Source organism: Hetaerina americana, unplaced genomic scaffold (genome assembly GCF_022747635.1).
Source record: "Hetaerina americana unplaced genomic scaffold, ioHetAmer1.1.p SCAF_19, whole genome shotgun sequence".
In the NCBI taxonomy this organism is placed as follows: domain Eukaryota; kingdom Metazoa; phylum Arthropoda; class Insecta; order Odonata; family Calopterygidae; genus Hetaerina; species Hetaerina americana.
In genome coordinates this window covers 6,904,984-6,921,275 of record NW_027286752.1, presented here as the reverse complement: position 1 = coordinate 6,921,275, position 16,292 = coordinate 6,904,984, and the positions used below count along the sequence as shown (strand labels likewise).

The 16,292-nt window shown below is 40.0% G+C and overlaps 1 protein-coding gene across 1 annotated transcript in view; it reads left to right on the top strand.

Annotated features, from left to right (window-relative positions):
* ChAT (Choline acetyltransferase) overlaps positions 1-16,292 on the top strand; it is a 290,787-nt gene that overhangs the window by 198,821 nt on the left and 75,674 nt on the right. The window lies entirely within an intron of this gene.

Genomic DNA, 16,292 nt, shown 5'->3' with positions numbered 1-16,292 from the left:
GGGATGGGATGCAAAGGGGGGATGAAAGAAAGGAAACGGAATGGGAAGAGATTTGATTGGGATGGAATTACTGTGGAGAATAATGGAATATGAAACGGCAATCGTGAAAATGTATAAGGAATTGTTATTTAATATTGATGAAACCCCTCCAGTGTAATAGGACACAGTTTAACTTTCCCCTGCAAAGGAATATTTCATTTTGAAAGATATAAAAAAAGCATGACAGTAATTTTCAAATTTGCAATTTACTTAATATGAACTATTACGTGCACTGATGATGATTTACTACAGCGAAACTGTGGTCGTTGTAAATGAATGACAAATGTAAAATTAAATGTGAAGTTTCACGCTCGTGTAATGTGGAATATATCATGTAGTCGTAATTATTCATTGCATCTGTATTCAACTATGTCGTGTATTATACTCAAAGTCGTGAAACAGCTTTTTTAAAAATTGAAAATGTATCCATGCTCCATATGTCACATGTAGTCAACAGAATGGTTTTAGCTTCCAAAATCCGAGAAATGTATGCACATCCAGTGGGACAGATCTTGATAATTTTTGCCAATGAAAGGGAGAGGCTACATTCCATCTCATATTTGTTCGTGTGGGAGTAATTAAAAAAAAACATTTGCTGTCTCCGGCGAAACTTTATGGAATTGCATAACATATTGAAATGATATGAAATTGTTGACTTTGTAATTCCACACACAAAGTGTGTAGTTATTAAAAGGTATCCACGGCGTCAAATTGATGAACTTTCAAAATAGATTTCGTTAAATTTACATCGGGTAAGTTGTTTTTCTTAAAGAAGATTGGCCCACAGCCATGGAGACGTCTCCTGGTCGAAACGGAGACATGAACTCGATTACTGGACTGGAGGCAAAACCGTTTTCAAACCTTAATTTTTACCTTCATCATCTTCTAGGCATACTCATTTGAACGATTGAGTAAAAAATTCATGTCAGTTGCTTTGCTGAAGAAGCGTACTCCAACGCAAGAGAAACATTAAGCCTGCCTTCGTCACCGAACTTAAAAGCCCCCTCGACGTCATCGTACCGCTACGGAAGACGTAACTGGCAGTGGACGACCGCTATCATCCGGGATTGGAGAGGAGGAGAATTAGCATTTAAAATAAGGGGAAGTAAATCAGAGAATCCGTTCCGTGTTTCATGTTTTCCATTCGTATTCATGGCGGGGCTGGGTGCTTTCATTTCCGCGTAGCGAGCCCTGAGTGATTTCGTAATCGGAGATCCCATTGCTTCGAGTGGTCATCCGCGGGCGAAAAGAAAGACCGTTCGTTCCCGGTGCTTATTCCGAATCTGAATTCACGAACGCCCCAAAAGTTGATTGCGGGCCCTGTCACGTGCGTGATTCGCTCCTCTTTGGTTGTTCCCTCGAACTGCCTCTCTCCCCTGTACAATCTGTTTCGGTTCGTGCGTTTTACGAATAAATGGGTTTCTAACATCCGAGTTAATTCATACGCCTTTGTCGGTCTTCAGGCCGACTTAAATAATGACTTTAATGACTTAAATACTTGGAGCAGTGCGTGAGCCATATTATTCATAATACATGAGATTGGGCAAAACTTGTGGGATAACAAGCTGAAAAGAAATGTATGCGATGCAAATGAATCACTTTGTAATATTTCACATTGATTTATATGCCTTCGCCAGTTTCAACGTAAAACTTTAATTTGCAAGGGATAGAATTTCGATGCTAAGTATTTCATTTGGAGGTAGTGGTATATTGGATTCTCAATTGTTCTTTATACAATCAGGACTCTTTTTCACTTGATAAATGTATATAACTGACAGTTTTCTTTATTCACCGAATTATTTTCAGATATTACCTATTCCGTTTTATTTATATATTTTCGATTAAAATTTAGTGTTAGATTTCTATTTGAACTAAGATTAAATTAAGACATATCTTCATGACAATTTTTGTCAAGTAGATATGGATTTTGCCATGGATTTTCCAAGGGGTAAATGGCAATTTTGAAGAGTATTTCAAAGTTGACATGGTGTGTATGAAAAGTATCGGTATCACTTTTTTCTGAGGTGTACCTGAAGTGCTGAATGCAGACCGTCGGTTAAGTGTTCGCATGAATGTAGGTCGTATTGGCATGGATACAGTGCACACAATTATCACTGATAGTTTAGCAATGCGAAAGATCTGCGCTAAACTCGTCCCGAAGATACCTAACAGATAGACGGACGACCAAGAACAGAGTCGAGTTTCTGCTGGCAAAGACCTTCTACAACGGCGTCGCGACGATTTCCCAACCCCCTTACAGTTCCCCCAACTTGGCACTCTCAGACAATTTCCTACTCTAAATGTTAAATCGTCCCTCAAAGGACACCAGAATGGGACCCTAAGTGCCGTCCAAGAAGCTAGCACGCGTACCCTTAAGGACCTTTCGGGATCCGCCAACCAGGGAGTCTTCGAGTCGTCGAAAAGCCGCCGGCAAAAGTGTGTCGACACTCAAGGGATGCACTTTGAAGCATTTTGAGGCATTGTAACAATGTCTGAAATACATACTTTTTTCAAAAACTTTTCCCGCTACTTGTCATACAAATCACGTACAAGTGAATTAATAGTGGCCACACTTACGATACACATATTACCATTATACTTGTATGTATTGTTCATTTTCGAGATTTTTTCTCCATTTACGCCACAAACAAGATGTTGCTTTAACATAAACGGTTCGTTCATCATAATGACGACGCAAATAGAATTTTGCATAAGATTTAGTACTAACGGGTCGCATGCGGTTGATCGTTTGTATTGATTTACACAGGCATTTATCAGTATTTGTTTGCGTGCTTCTTATTTTAACTTTGAAACAGAGAAATTTAGTTACGAATCCTATCGTTGTTGGAAGAGTTGAAAGTTAATGCCTCCATTTTAATACTTGTAGTCGCTTACTAATTTGAGCATTCACTTCCGTAAATAGATGTTTTTAATGTTTAGATACTCAAGCGTGGTTCAGTATCATTTTGAAATAATATTATCAGTGGATAGTTTAAGTAAGTGATTGACTCGCTTACGTAATATTTTAATCGATGAAATATTTGCGACATTACCAGTCCTGCAACTCTAAAATGATGCGAGTTTCCGATATCTGCTAAAGATTTTCTACTTTAGTATGATTTTTTTACCCTTCCAACACCCATTTCACCCGTTTCCCGTTTACCTCTTTTTTGACTCCATCCACGTTTTCTTTCATTTTCTCTTAAATTTAGACGGACACATTCCAAGGCAATTGGTGGATAAATAAATTGATTTTCTATAGATTTATAATGAATGGAAGGTTTTGAATCGCGATAAAAGAACCAAGTAGCTTTGCTTCACAAGTTTAATTTCACGAGTTTTGCCAGCCAAAATGAAAGAAATTGAATTAGCATTAGCCCAATATGTCAAAGAATAAACTATAAATACTGTCTCTGCCAAGGAAAATGAGAATATTAATTAACGTTTCACTAACCTATTCGGTTATTGCTTCTTCAAAAGAATATTTTAAAGGCTGAACGTAGAATTTATCAAACATTTTCGTAAGAAAAGAAATACGCGCTCAAAGGGCGTTTTTTTGCGTTAAGAAGCAAATTTCGTCTGAAAACTCGTGAGATATATTTTCATCAGCTCTCTCAACCCCTCTGCCCTGGCACTTTATGTATGTATGTGTATATACACATAATAATAATAACATATATATATATATATATATATATTTGTAATAAGGGTGGGGAGACGAGTGCCCTTTTGTCTCCATATCCCACGCAACCCCTTTAAAATCCCCTCCCCTTCCCTACTCTAGCGTACAACTCGCTCGAATTCCTCAAGGACACTCCAAAAATCCCTCGCCCCCAACCTCTTCTTCCAAACCTTCCTTCTCCTCGCACCCCTCGACTCAACCGCTTGGCCCTCGGCCCCCTCACGCCGCCCGACAAACTAACCGCCCCCCCCCCCGCTACTCTCCCTCTCGCGTAAGGCGTACCTCCCCAAAACCACTCCAAAGCCTGTCACACTGCTCGGCCCCTCGGGAAGTCTTTTGCCTCCACCCCTTGCGACAAACACCCCCCGACCACAAAGATACGCATGGATTGCCCGCCAACCAGGGCGCGGATCAGAGCGACGGCGCTGTAACTGGCTCTGATTATTCCGAATCAAATTTTCAGAATATATTTATGGATACTTTCCGGGTTTCCCTTTTATTAATAGTAGCGGGCACGTTTGGGTCGATTTTCGATGGACCCAGAGATTAAGAGCTGCTGCGCTTCCATGTCCACTTAACACGACACTAAATTTTCTAACCCCCTTCACTGCGATGCCATTCTTATACTTTCTCCCTCGGTCATTCCGCCTAACGTGCCTCATCACTACCTTTCAACTCTTAAGGTGATTCCAAGCTTTCATCTAGGACTCAATAACCATATGTAAACCGTAGTAACTAATAAGTCTGATACTTTGCCTGCTGGTCTTTCGTTTGCATAATTTTGGTCTCCCTGTGCTCCCTCCAACGTCGTGCTCTCTCAGTCCCCTCCTCCCTGTTCCTCTCTCTATCAATCCAAGCGGTGCAATTTTATGAATACTTGATCTTGGGAGCGACACTATCAGTAAAACTGATAGTGTCACTATATAGATCGAGCGTAACGTTGCTCGATCGTCGATTCCATTTTTTCGTGACACGGTCGGCGCGCAGAGGTTTACAATAACTGACGTCCTGCCGCTTCCACAGCATGGAGAGCACTGAGACCGGTTTTGCGGCAAACTTCAGGTGGTTTGATCTCACTCCGACCAATGTAAGCGGCGCGGGAAATTCAATTGCATTACTTTTGGAATGCATTGCAAAAATTGTGGGAGTCATCTCTAATTTCAATATTTTACCTCATTTCAAAGAACTATGAGAGATACCTGAAAAGTTTCAGAGTGTATGATAAAATGAAAAATTATGACAGTTAATATTACTTCGTGACGGTATTTAATTAATTGGACGAATATACATCAGCCGGACTGAATTCAAATCACTATTACACCAATGCTACGCGATTCACCACGATGAACACTAAATATCCTAGAGCGGGGGTTACGAACCTATGGCACCCGTGTCCAAAGTGGCACGCAGAGCTAGGAGGGTGCTGCGGGCAATTTCACAGTGATCACTCGATGGGTTGGCACGCGAGTCAAGAGTATACTCTTATTACGTACATAAACGTTGGCACTGAATAGCCAAATGGTTCGCCATCCCTGGCCTAGAGGCTCAAATGCTAAATGAACACCGTGAAATTGGATCTCGTGACTCGGTAGCTGCAACTTTTTCATTCAACAGGGAGACCCATGTTGTGGTTATGGGTCAACAATTTGCGAATCGGTCATATGATAATATATTATTGCTGAGGACGTTGAATAAGGATATTCCAAAAAGGCTCGTCAAAACTTAGATATGGAGCGTGGTTTTGTACGGCGCGGAAACAATGAGAAGAATGACGAGAGGAAAACAAACGAGGAATTGCTAGGCGTGGTGAGGGAGGAGTGATGATCGTTGGAAGAAATCGTTAGGATACAGGAAAGATGGATTCAGAGCGTTTTTATTGGCGATGGTATGCTAAAAACTACGATGGAGGGGAAAACTTTGGGCAAACGAGGAAGGGGAAGAAGGAATTGAGTAGAAGTGTTGGATGGGATGAAGGGAGGAAAGAATTATACGGAATTGAAGAGCGACTTATTGTAGTGCTCGATTTCGGAATATATGAGTACCGCTGCAAGACCAATTCCAAAAAAAAACAAAAACTTCTGACCATTTTGCTTCATAAATGAAGACTGATGAGGGCTCCCACGTAACCGATTGGTCACACTCATCCTTAATTTGAAGAAGGGAAGTAGATTTTTGATGCATTGTTCCATTTCGTGCTCTTCTCTCTCAAATCATTTGAAATTATTAGGGGATCGAGATGGTGCGGAGGCTAACGTACTGGCTTCCCACCCATAGGGCCCGGGTTCAAATCCCGGCTGTGTTGAATATTTTTCAGAGGTATCTCGATCCCTACTTGAGGTGCTTTGTGGAGGGCACTTTGAGTGAGTACGCCGTCCGTCGGATGGGGCGCTAAGCCGTGGACCCGTTGGCGCCTTTCGTAAAGAGTAGGCTAATGCCGACGCCGGGTTTCTCTCCACCCTTCATCCTTTCCTGTCCATCTATGGCGCAAATGACCACAGCTGTTGGTCGCCTCCCCTAAATACTACTACTACTACTTGAATCTATTATTCGGGAGAAAGTGTATTGAACGAGTCTGACGAGCAGTCTATGACATTGAATTTAAATACTTTGCAAAAGGGAGTCGGTAAGTCAAAATTTGCATTAGTTATTAGTGTGATTAAATTCACGGATATCATTAACCAGGTAGGAGCAAAGATTATACACTGTGTTAATATTCTTTTGCTCGAGACTAATAGAGTACCACCACTATAACCGTGGAAATCTAGAAGAAATGACACTTTCCGACACACAGCTTTTGCCGGAGTGAAATATTGAAACGTCATTCTCCCAAATACCAAGAAACTGCGGGAGATTCCGCGACAGTAACTTTTTGACGGAGTCATCCGCTAATATGCATTACAATGCAGCAATTGCAGAGTGTAAACATTATTTGCCTTGATCGGGATTTGAACCCGAATCCCTCGATGTCCGGCCGAGTGCTTTAGCCAGTTAAGCTTTCGCGACGCCTCGATAGCTTAACTGGCTAAAGCACTCGGCCGGGAATCAAGGGATCCGGGTACGAATCCCGATCAAGGTGAATAATTTTTACACTCAGAAATTGTTGCATTGTCATCCTCTCGCTTTGCTATTTCAGCAGCAGCGGATTTATTTGGGTAGTTTATTTTCCTGTAGTAGAGTTCCGCCCATTATATGTGTCCGTGCTTACCTTTACTTTCCTCGTGAAGAGTGCAGCTAGCAGGTGATTTAGAAGTACGAGATTTTCTCGCAGGGAACCCGGTGGTAGTAACTTCACTCACGCTCGATCGGCGACGCTGCTCCCTTCCCATCATCCTGTGCAACTTCCCATCCCCATCCGCCCGTACCCACCCCTCCCTCACGGCCCCACTCCACCTCCCTCCCAACATTGACAGCCACCTCCGTCCCCTTGTGTACGTGCTGCCTTCGACCCCTCTTTCTCCTTTGACGGGGGTCTCCCACCCCCCCCCCCTTCTTCTTTGCCGGGGTCCACTCTGAGCCTGCTCCCCCGACCCACCCCCGCGCCCTTGCATAACATTGCTCCGCTTCAAGGGCCCTCGACGCCTTAGTGGTCGAGGGCTGGGCGCGGTTGAGGGGGTTGCATGGAAAGGGGGATGCACCCTCCCCCCCCCCCGCACAGCCCCGTGAGACTCCAGAAAAAGTCCCCCATCCCACCCGCCACCCTCTTCTCTCTGTCTACGGCTCCGAGATCCACTTGGCCCCCGGAACCCACTCGCCCCCGCCACCCGCCGTGGAAAATAGGCTTTGGATCGTGAAACTGTGAAAGGTGGGGGATTCCGTTGTTGAAGTGGGGCAGGAGGAGGTCTCCGAATTGTGGCGAGGGGGGGGGTGAGGTCTGGGGAGGAAGGTTTAGGAGGGGAAGGGCGGGGGGAAGAGTGAGAGAGGGACTGCGCGCGGGCGAAGAATGGGTTGGGCGTTCTTTATCCCTTTCCATCTCTCCTCTGAAAAGAAAATGCAAAGGAGCGAATGTGAATTGAGAAGGTCAGCTGACGTGCAGGGGTCAGTTCCAAGTTTAGACGATTCGGTCCGAAAGCGAAGAATTGTTCATCAACGTTTCGCGTCCTCCAAACTTCATGTTGTCGCCTTCCCATGCTCAGCTGTGAAATAATCAATAGGGTTGCTTTTCATTTTTTTGCGCAATTTATGTCTCTGTAATTAAAATCTGCTTTCGCATGTTACTATCCTCCGAAATGAATCACCTCAGATTTATCTTTTTAAGTAATGCTTATAAGTGTATATTTTAATAATCATTACTTAGATTGCTCACTCGACCGTGTAAATATTTACTTTTTCTATCGAAATGGAATCCTTTACGGATAATATAACTAAATGAAATATAAATGCACTAATAAAAGTAAAAAATTTTAAATTACGAATAAATAAATTTCATAAATTAAGCAGAAAAAATACTTTTAGCATGATAGGTGTGTCTAACGATGATCGAACTGGAGATAACTAACTAGCATAATACCATTGATCAATGTTCAAAATATGGGTGAAAGATGAAACAGTTGAAAACCAAACTGGTGTGTATTTCTTTCTCTTCAAGATGGGCAGATTCGAAGACATTGGGAGGTCAAGCACATCAATCAACTCGAGGAGCTCTCAAAATTTAGGGAAGAATTTTTGAGTAAATTGGATGTTTTAGCGGCAAATAAAATATTGAGATAAGAATTATATAGGCAGAAAAAATTTAAGCATTTATGAAAAGAGGAATTCATTACCGGGAATAAAGTGGGAAAGGGGGGTAAAGGATTACTGTAATATAAAGTATGGCATTGAATGGATCCAATGGTCCTTAAAAAAAGGTGGATAAGTTAAGGGTGACTTGTGTGTGTGGAGGAAAGAATTCGGCGAGAAAGTAAGGAATGATCAAATAGCATGCATGGTGGGGCAAGAGGGGTGAATTTTGGGTGAAACCAGAAGGTAGACAATATTGACGGAGTTAGATGAATGGTTGGTTGAGATATAGTGTTCGTTGTAGAAAGAAGAAAAGAAATTCTTACTGATACATTTACATGAAAAATGATCGCAATTGGCATTAATACCCGAATGATTCTCCTCCCATGAAATTGTAAAAATTAATACTTGTACGTGTGATAAGACGTATTTCACCTATAAGATTACTTGAACATTTAGAATATAAATTTTTGGTAACTTTAATGACTATTAATCGTAAAACAATCAAATTGACAAAGTTAACAGTTTCAGGCTAAACTTTGTGGAATTTCTTCATGATGAGGGTAAAAAATAACAGAAGCTTCACACTTCCACACACTTTTAATATCCTACGACCATGACACCTGACGATGATGCGCAGCATCGAAACTATGGTCGTAGGACATTAAAAGTGTGTGGAAGTGTAAAGCTTCTGTTATCTTTTACCCTCATAATCAAATTGTTGGCTATTAAGTAAGTAACAGGTATTAAGATTAATGAAAAACAATATTTTTCAATTGAAATTTAAATAAAATATGGGAAATTGTGTAACCGGTTTTACATGTCTATCTATTGATTCGATTATATCGTACAAATGGATATACAATTGACTTGCAAATTCACTTGTAGATTCACGAGTAGATTTTAAATGTCCACTATTTAGCTCTTTATAGACTGATACAAATAATGGCCTACTTCTTTAGTGATTTGGAGTTAAAATAACATGAATGCAAGATATCTACCATGTTGCGCCTCGTTCGTATACAGATATCTTAAATGTAAACAGCAAAAACCTGTACGCCAACTGTCGAGTTTTTATGATTGAAAAAAATGAAACCGGCAAAGAGAGACAAGACGGGAGAATACTAAGTGCGTAATCGAGCGTAATTGGAAGAAGGCACGGCAATTAATGATGTGTTGTCATGGTAACTGAGGTGTGATGCGAATGCGGGCTTATAGTTAAACTATCATGTCCACCAAAAGAGAGGTGGCTAATGAAACAATTCACGCTCTGAAGAGAAAGGAGAGCAAAACGGAGGCAAATTGATAAAATATTCCCTGTGCAGACGTACTGCACAATATTTTCTTTATAGAGTACCCTAATAACCGCTAACACAAGTCTCTGTGGTCACTCTTGGCGCATTCTGATGTTTTAGAAGAAATGAGAATGTTTATGCATGTTTGGAAGGTACCCTTTTAATAAACGAAGAACTCGCTGCTAAATAATTCAGGGGCGAGGATTTATAAAATCCATGCATACTCCATTAACAAATTAAACCAAAATTTCAAAGAGGACCCGAAACTGAAAACAGAGGATTTTATGGATTTCTTTACTTTTTTGAGGACAGAAAGAGATTGGAGCTGTCCTTATGAAGGGTTTTCTTAAGGGCTCTATTCTTTAACCTGCTCAGTATTAATGCTGGAAAGTCAATTATAATCAATTTTCAATTAACGACGACTCCACAAGGACAGAGTAAGCTGAAAATTAAAATATTGGAAGGATTTCCCTTCCGCCCTTTGCGGTTAAGGTCGCAAGAACATGCATATACTTTTAAATTAATTCGTTTTCATCATCTCGATGCCTTTGATAAAATTTTCTCTGGAATCGACATTGATTTCCCGCCCATTAATAATTATTTACTCTACTAATGCCTCCAACCGGCAGTAAAGACGTTTTAATGAAATAAAACACCTGAAAAAAATAAAGAACAAAGTGAATGCCATTCGTATGACGAAGATTTGAATCGGAGTATCGCTATCACATAAAGTAACTATAAAGTATGGAAATGGCATGGAATGGAGTCGTCAAACTTCCTTGATCTAAATCGTTTTCAAAAGTGAATTTAAGAACTTTATAATACTGTATTAGTTGCTGAGGATAAAGTTTTTGAATCTATCCAAAAACTTTGTTCAACTTTAATATCTATCTTATCATGTTATTTGTATTTTCGCGGTATCTATTTATATCTCAGTTACCGAACGAATCGTTTATCTAGGGAATGCCATTCGGAGAAGTGTTGTGAAAGACGCAAGAAGGAAAGATTTCCTTTTATTCTTCCGGAAATTTGTTAAACCATGTCATATTTGTACCTCCATGAAATTCCATTTTCCCAGATCCACTTCCTCACCGCTTCCATCAAATGTCACCCGTCCGTCTGCCGTGGGCGTTCGAGTGAATGGCATGCTTTCTCTCCTTGTTTCCCCAACGTTGAATAAAAAATAAAATAAACGCAGCCCGTATATGCACGCTGATGGTAAATAACGTGTTTGAATCAACGAAGCATGAATGGTGAAGGATGGAAGAAATGAATTATTCTCTGCAAACTTAAAAAAAGAAGAAATTATTAAATGTCAACGGCTGCAGCAATGTTTAACGGGCTTAAATCTCGGCAAATATCGGACAAAAGAGTTGGACACGTATGGAGTGCAGTAAGTGGTTGGTGCAGACTCGTACCGTCGAATGCATAAGCGAGTCGGAAACTTTTTTCCCAAGGTTCTAAAAACTTAATTCATCTCGTTCCTACGTCACCGCGAAAATGTCATGTACTCGGGATAAGAGGCACCTAATTTGCAACTAACGTGAGGAATAATAAATGGAAAAAAACAAGTTCATGAATCCATTTTCCTGTTACTCCTCAAAAATATTTCCTTATTCCTCAGAGCAATCCACGTTTTTGAGTCCAATTCAAATAGCATTTTAATGTTGTGAAATTGTCCCTCTAGTTATACTTTCCTCTAATCAAGTTCACTCACTGAAATGCCTATTCAATGCATTAATGGACTTGCATGCTTTTCATTTCCATTTTATTTAGACAATTTCATACTTTAAACATTTTTTAATTTTTCGATGTTTACCATTTCAATGGGATTTTGAGTTATTTAAATGTTTTTGGAAATATCATTTTTCAGAATAGAATATATATCAATCAATCAATGAAAAAATCAATAAATAGGCATTTAGATAAAATTAGTACAATTGGAAAAACGCGTATTTCCGACACTAAAAAAAAGAACTGTGTTCGCCGAAGAAAGTGGCTGTAACAATGAATTATTCTCAAAAACATCTATGAGCATTCATTTCCTATGACTCTGATTTTACAATTATCTTTGCACTTTAAATAATTAATACTTATTACTATTGGTTGCCTACAGTTTACGGTGGATTTTGGATGCATACAGACCGAAGAATGATAAATTTCTTTACGGAAACACAACTAGGCACTAGACACTCAGACTCCTCTTTAGTTCTGCATGCACTCTACCTAACTTCAATCCGCTCAACACCCCTATTCTTTTCATCACCTTACCACGCATGTATGTATAATATTCTCCACTTGATCACAGTCTTTAAAATCCCATTGCCAATCAAAATACTATGCATCCTTCTTTACTGGGTTGGCAGGGTTGCCCATTATCACCGTTGCTGTTCAACCTGTATGCAGAGGAAATGATCAAAGAGGCATGGGAAGAACTTGAGGTAGGAATGAAAGTGGGCGGGGAATTTGTAAAATCAGTTAGGTTTGCTGATGACCAAGCTTTAGTTTGTCAGTCAGCCAAGGGGCTGCAAGCATTGCTGAGTAAATTGGAAATTCAGCGCGACAGGTATGGGATGAGAATCAATATTAATAAAACAAAGGTTATGCGATTTTCTAGAAAGAAAAAGGCCAAGCTTAACATTAAAATAGGAGGGCAAAAACTAGAGCAGGATGAGCAGTTTACGAAATATCCGGGATAAGGATTAAGTAATGAGTGTATTTCTTTCCACGGAGGAATTATTTCGCCCGAAATTTCACGACCCGTCCTGTATCAATTTAAAAATTCCGTACTGAAAATAATTTCTAAGTTGGGGAGAGTTTCTCATTTGCTTGAAGGTTTTCTAAAATTTTTCGGCGAATTATTTCGAAAAACATTATCTAAATCCCATCTTTTTTTTTTTTTGAATTTTCACTGTTGTAAGAAACTTATTCTGTATTAAAACACTGGTATATTGGATGTATTGTAATAGATATTAATATATTACATATATATAATACATACACACACACACACATATATATATATATATATATATATATATATATATATATATATATATATATATATATATATATATATGTATATATGTATATATATATATATATATGATTGTTAAAAGTTCGATGTAAAGGCCAACGCAATGTTTTCGGATTAACGCAAAATAACTAAATAAAATATCGTAGATGTTGATGAATTAACTTTAAGACCAGCGCCATACGTTAGAGCTGTCATTTAGTATGATGCTATATTCAGAAAACGGGAGGACGAGGACCGAAAGCGATATTTCAGGCTGATCCTGGAGTGGAGTGGGAGATACGTAAAGTCCATTTGCCACGAATTTGGGGTCCGCTTATTTTTCCAGAATTCACTGCGGACGACTGTTTTCCTCCTCGTGGTCAGCGTCCGCCATTCGGACACCGCTGTCCATCCCTGCGGGCTGCGGTGGCGTTCCAACCGTCGCGTCTCCGCGGAAATTAAACTACGGCAACCACGGATGGTATCACATACAGAGTGGAGGAGGTCGTCTCGTCGAGAATTTGCGGGTACCGAGGGAAGCAGCGCTGGAGGGAGGCAAAGGGTTGGGTTGCGTGGGAAGGGAGCGTGCGGTAGGGGGAAGTGGTTTGTCTCCGTGAGGGTTGTGCGTTCCAGAGAGCCTACCGAACCGGCGGGGGGAGGCCCCTCGAACAGTGATAGTTTCCGAAATGGGGGGAGGAGGAAGGGGAGCAGGGAACGAAGAGAGGCAGGAAGTAATAGTACAATATTGGAGGGGAAGTGGTGGGAGACGTTGCGGGGCGGGGGAGGGGTAGACAGACATATTTGATGGATGTATCTCCGTGAGAAAAAGACCAGCTGGGTCGACTGCTTGCTTGTTTGGTGACCGCAGTACTTGGCAACGACGGGGGGAGTGGGGAGCGGTTCCACGCTCTGTGGGATGCGGTGGAGAACAATTCGTCCCACCGCTCGAATGGTTTGGTTGGTATGCACCAGCTTCGTCCCCTTTGCTCGCATAAATATTCGCCATTCAACTTCGTACGTAACTGTTTGGTTCATTGCTCGCCAAATGAATCTTGTTTGTTTGAGTTGGAAGTTTCCGTGTTTCCTCGAGGATATTAATTCTGCTTTCGTTTCGCATGCACGGCCGTGGTCACGTCGGATCGGATTTTATACGGCGGCAGTGTTTGTTTCCGAGGCCTAAAGCAAACGAGCGCATCGATTTTTTTATTATCTTTAGTATCGTTTCTTTTTTTTCTCCACGTGTTAAACTTGCGAATGCCAATTTTATCTGAATTACTGAAATGGGTCAATGGATATCATCTGACATCTATCTATGAAATGCATCCATAGGTATAATCTACATCTATCTACACAATACTCTGCGAGATGTCGCAAGGGAGCGTGGCAGATGGTACTAGGACACCACCCGTGAAACAGAGTACATGCAATTAAACAAATACATGCCAATTCACACCCACAAAAAAATATATATTAAATATATATTAAAAAATATAAATATAATAAATATATGTATATTATGAAAATAATATAATAGACATATATATTAAAAAATATAATAAATATATGTATAAGAATATTTTTATGCCAAACCTATTTTAATCCACAAGCAATGTAACTAGCGACTAGCATACACATGCACATGCCCATACGAATGTACCAGATGTCTACGCAGCGTTTAATCTTGTCCTCGCTTGTATTTCGAATGTCTTAGCTATTTCTCTTATGATATTTTACTTTTAAGATTCCTGATTGACCTGATAGGAAAGAATTTGTATCCATCTTTATTGGATTTGATATCCCTTATTTTATCTCCGTGGTCTAACATAGCCAAATAAAGTGGGACTATAATGATTCCCTTTGTCTCATAGTTAACCTAAATTAAATATCCCTCATACCTCCGGCAGTACTAGTTTAAACGCAATGGAGAGTGAGTCATTAAAAATTTAAACGGGAATACTATATAATAGCATCTTTTGTCTTTTCTATGTCCTAGCTCGTTCGATAAAGCATATCTTCACTAAATTGCTATCATTGGGAATGCAATAACCATCTTTCTCTCGTTTGCACGAGTGAAATTTAGAAGCTCACCTGAACGTTATCAAGCTCTGGGAGCGAAAACAGAGCACAATGCAGTTTTTCCCTGATAATATATATTTTAAATTTCTCGGCCTGTCCATTTAATTATCCTTTCTATCGTTTTCATCCGTGTCTTGTTGTGCGATTATAGATATATAGAGTAAAAAGAATTCTGAATGAATTTCCATATAAAATTATTTTATTTCATCACCTTCATCAAAAGAACTCGTCATCTTCAGGTAATAAAAGTATTGTTGAAACCGGTTCGTGAAATTGAAGTTAGCAGTTGGCATTGATGCGAGGTAATTTTAACCAAAGTTCGTGATTTCCAAGTCTATTGACTCTTTCAAAGACGTTTCCCAAGTGAGTGGCTGTCACACGAAGAATTTCTCAGACATACTCAAATGGATTCTGTCTGATTCTGAGCTGACATTTTTTTCTTACATCATTTCAATACGCAAAGGAATGTTCGTGAGAAGAAGAATTCCTCTTTCTATAATTTCCTAGCGACACAACTTCTTTCCATTTTCTTTGAGTTCTCAATGTATTTTTTACTAATTTAATACGGAATTATAAGCATTCTCTCAACGTCAGCTTTTAATTCGTAACATTAATATTTTTGTTTTTCCAGCAAATTGTCGTAAATGTCTCCTTTGCCTTTGGGGCTTTCTTTCAATTAAGAACATTTTTGACGAACCAGGAAGTATTCTTTTGAGTTCATCAAATGAATTATAATTTTCGAAGAACTGTTCATTGTCTTTGATTGTTTCTCATGATTCCTTAAGCGATATGAGTAACCTACGATCTGTGTCCGCCTCACAGGTATAGCTGGTTCGTAACCCACGAGATTTCGGGATGATTCCGCCAACTTTAAGACAAAATGGTCATTAAACACATAAAGTTGTTCAAATGGTTAAAATATACAACTTTTCTGGCTATAATTATAAACATAAGCGATTTAACCCTCTTGTCACTTGTCACAACCAGTTCAAGCAATTACGAGAACACCCTTATCCTTTCAAGTTTCATCACTTCCTACGGGTTGGAATATTCAAAACTGTCGTTCGGATTCGGCGCTTTCCTGGCTAACATTAGACGCCACCGCAATTAAATGGCGATTTGATTTGTAGACACCCCATTCTATACTTCCCGCGGGGAAGCGGTATACCTCTCCGTACAGTCGGCGGCGACCCTGCTCTTGCCTCCTCCTCCACCCTTTTCGCTTCTATTAGCCCGGCGAGTACGATCACATGGCAACCGTAAATATCTTTAAGAGTTAATTCCCTCAATAAATTTGACTGTTTCAGCATATTTTTTTCGTTGTCTTTCGAATGCCTTGCGTCTATTTCAATTGAAATTTTATTAAAATAACCTTAAATTCGCTGAGGAAGGAATAAGGAAACAGTTCTTCGGTTCCTGGAGATTTATTTTAGCTTCCAGTACTCTCCATCACGGGCAACTAACCCTT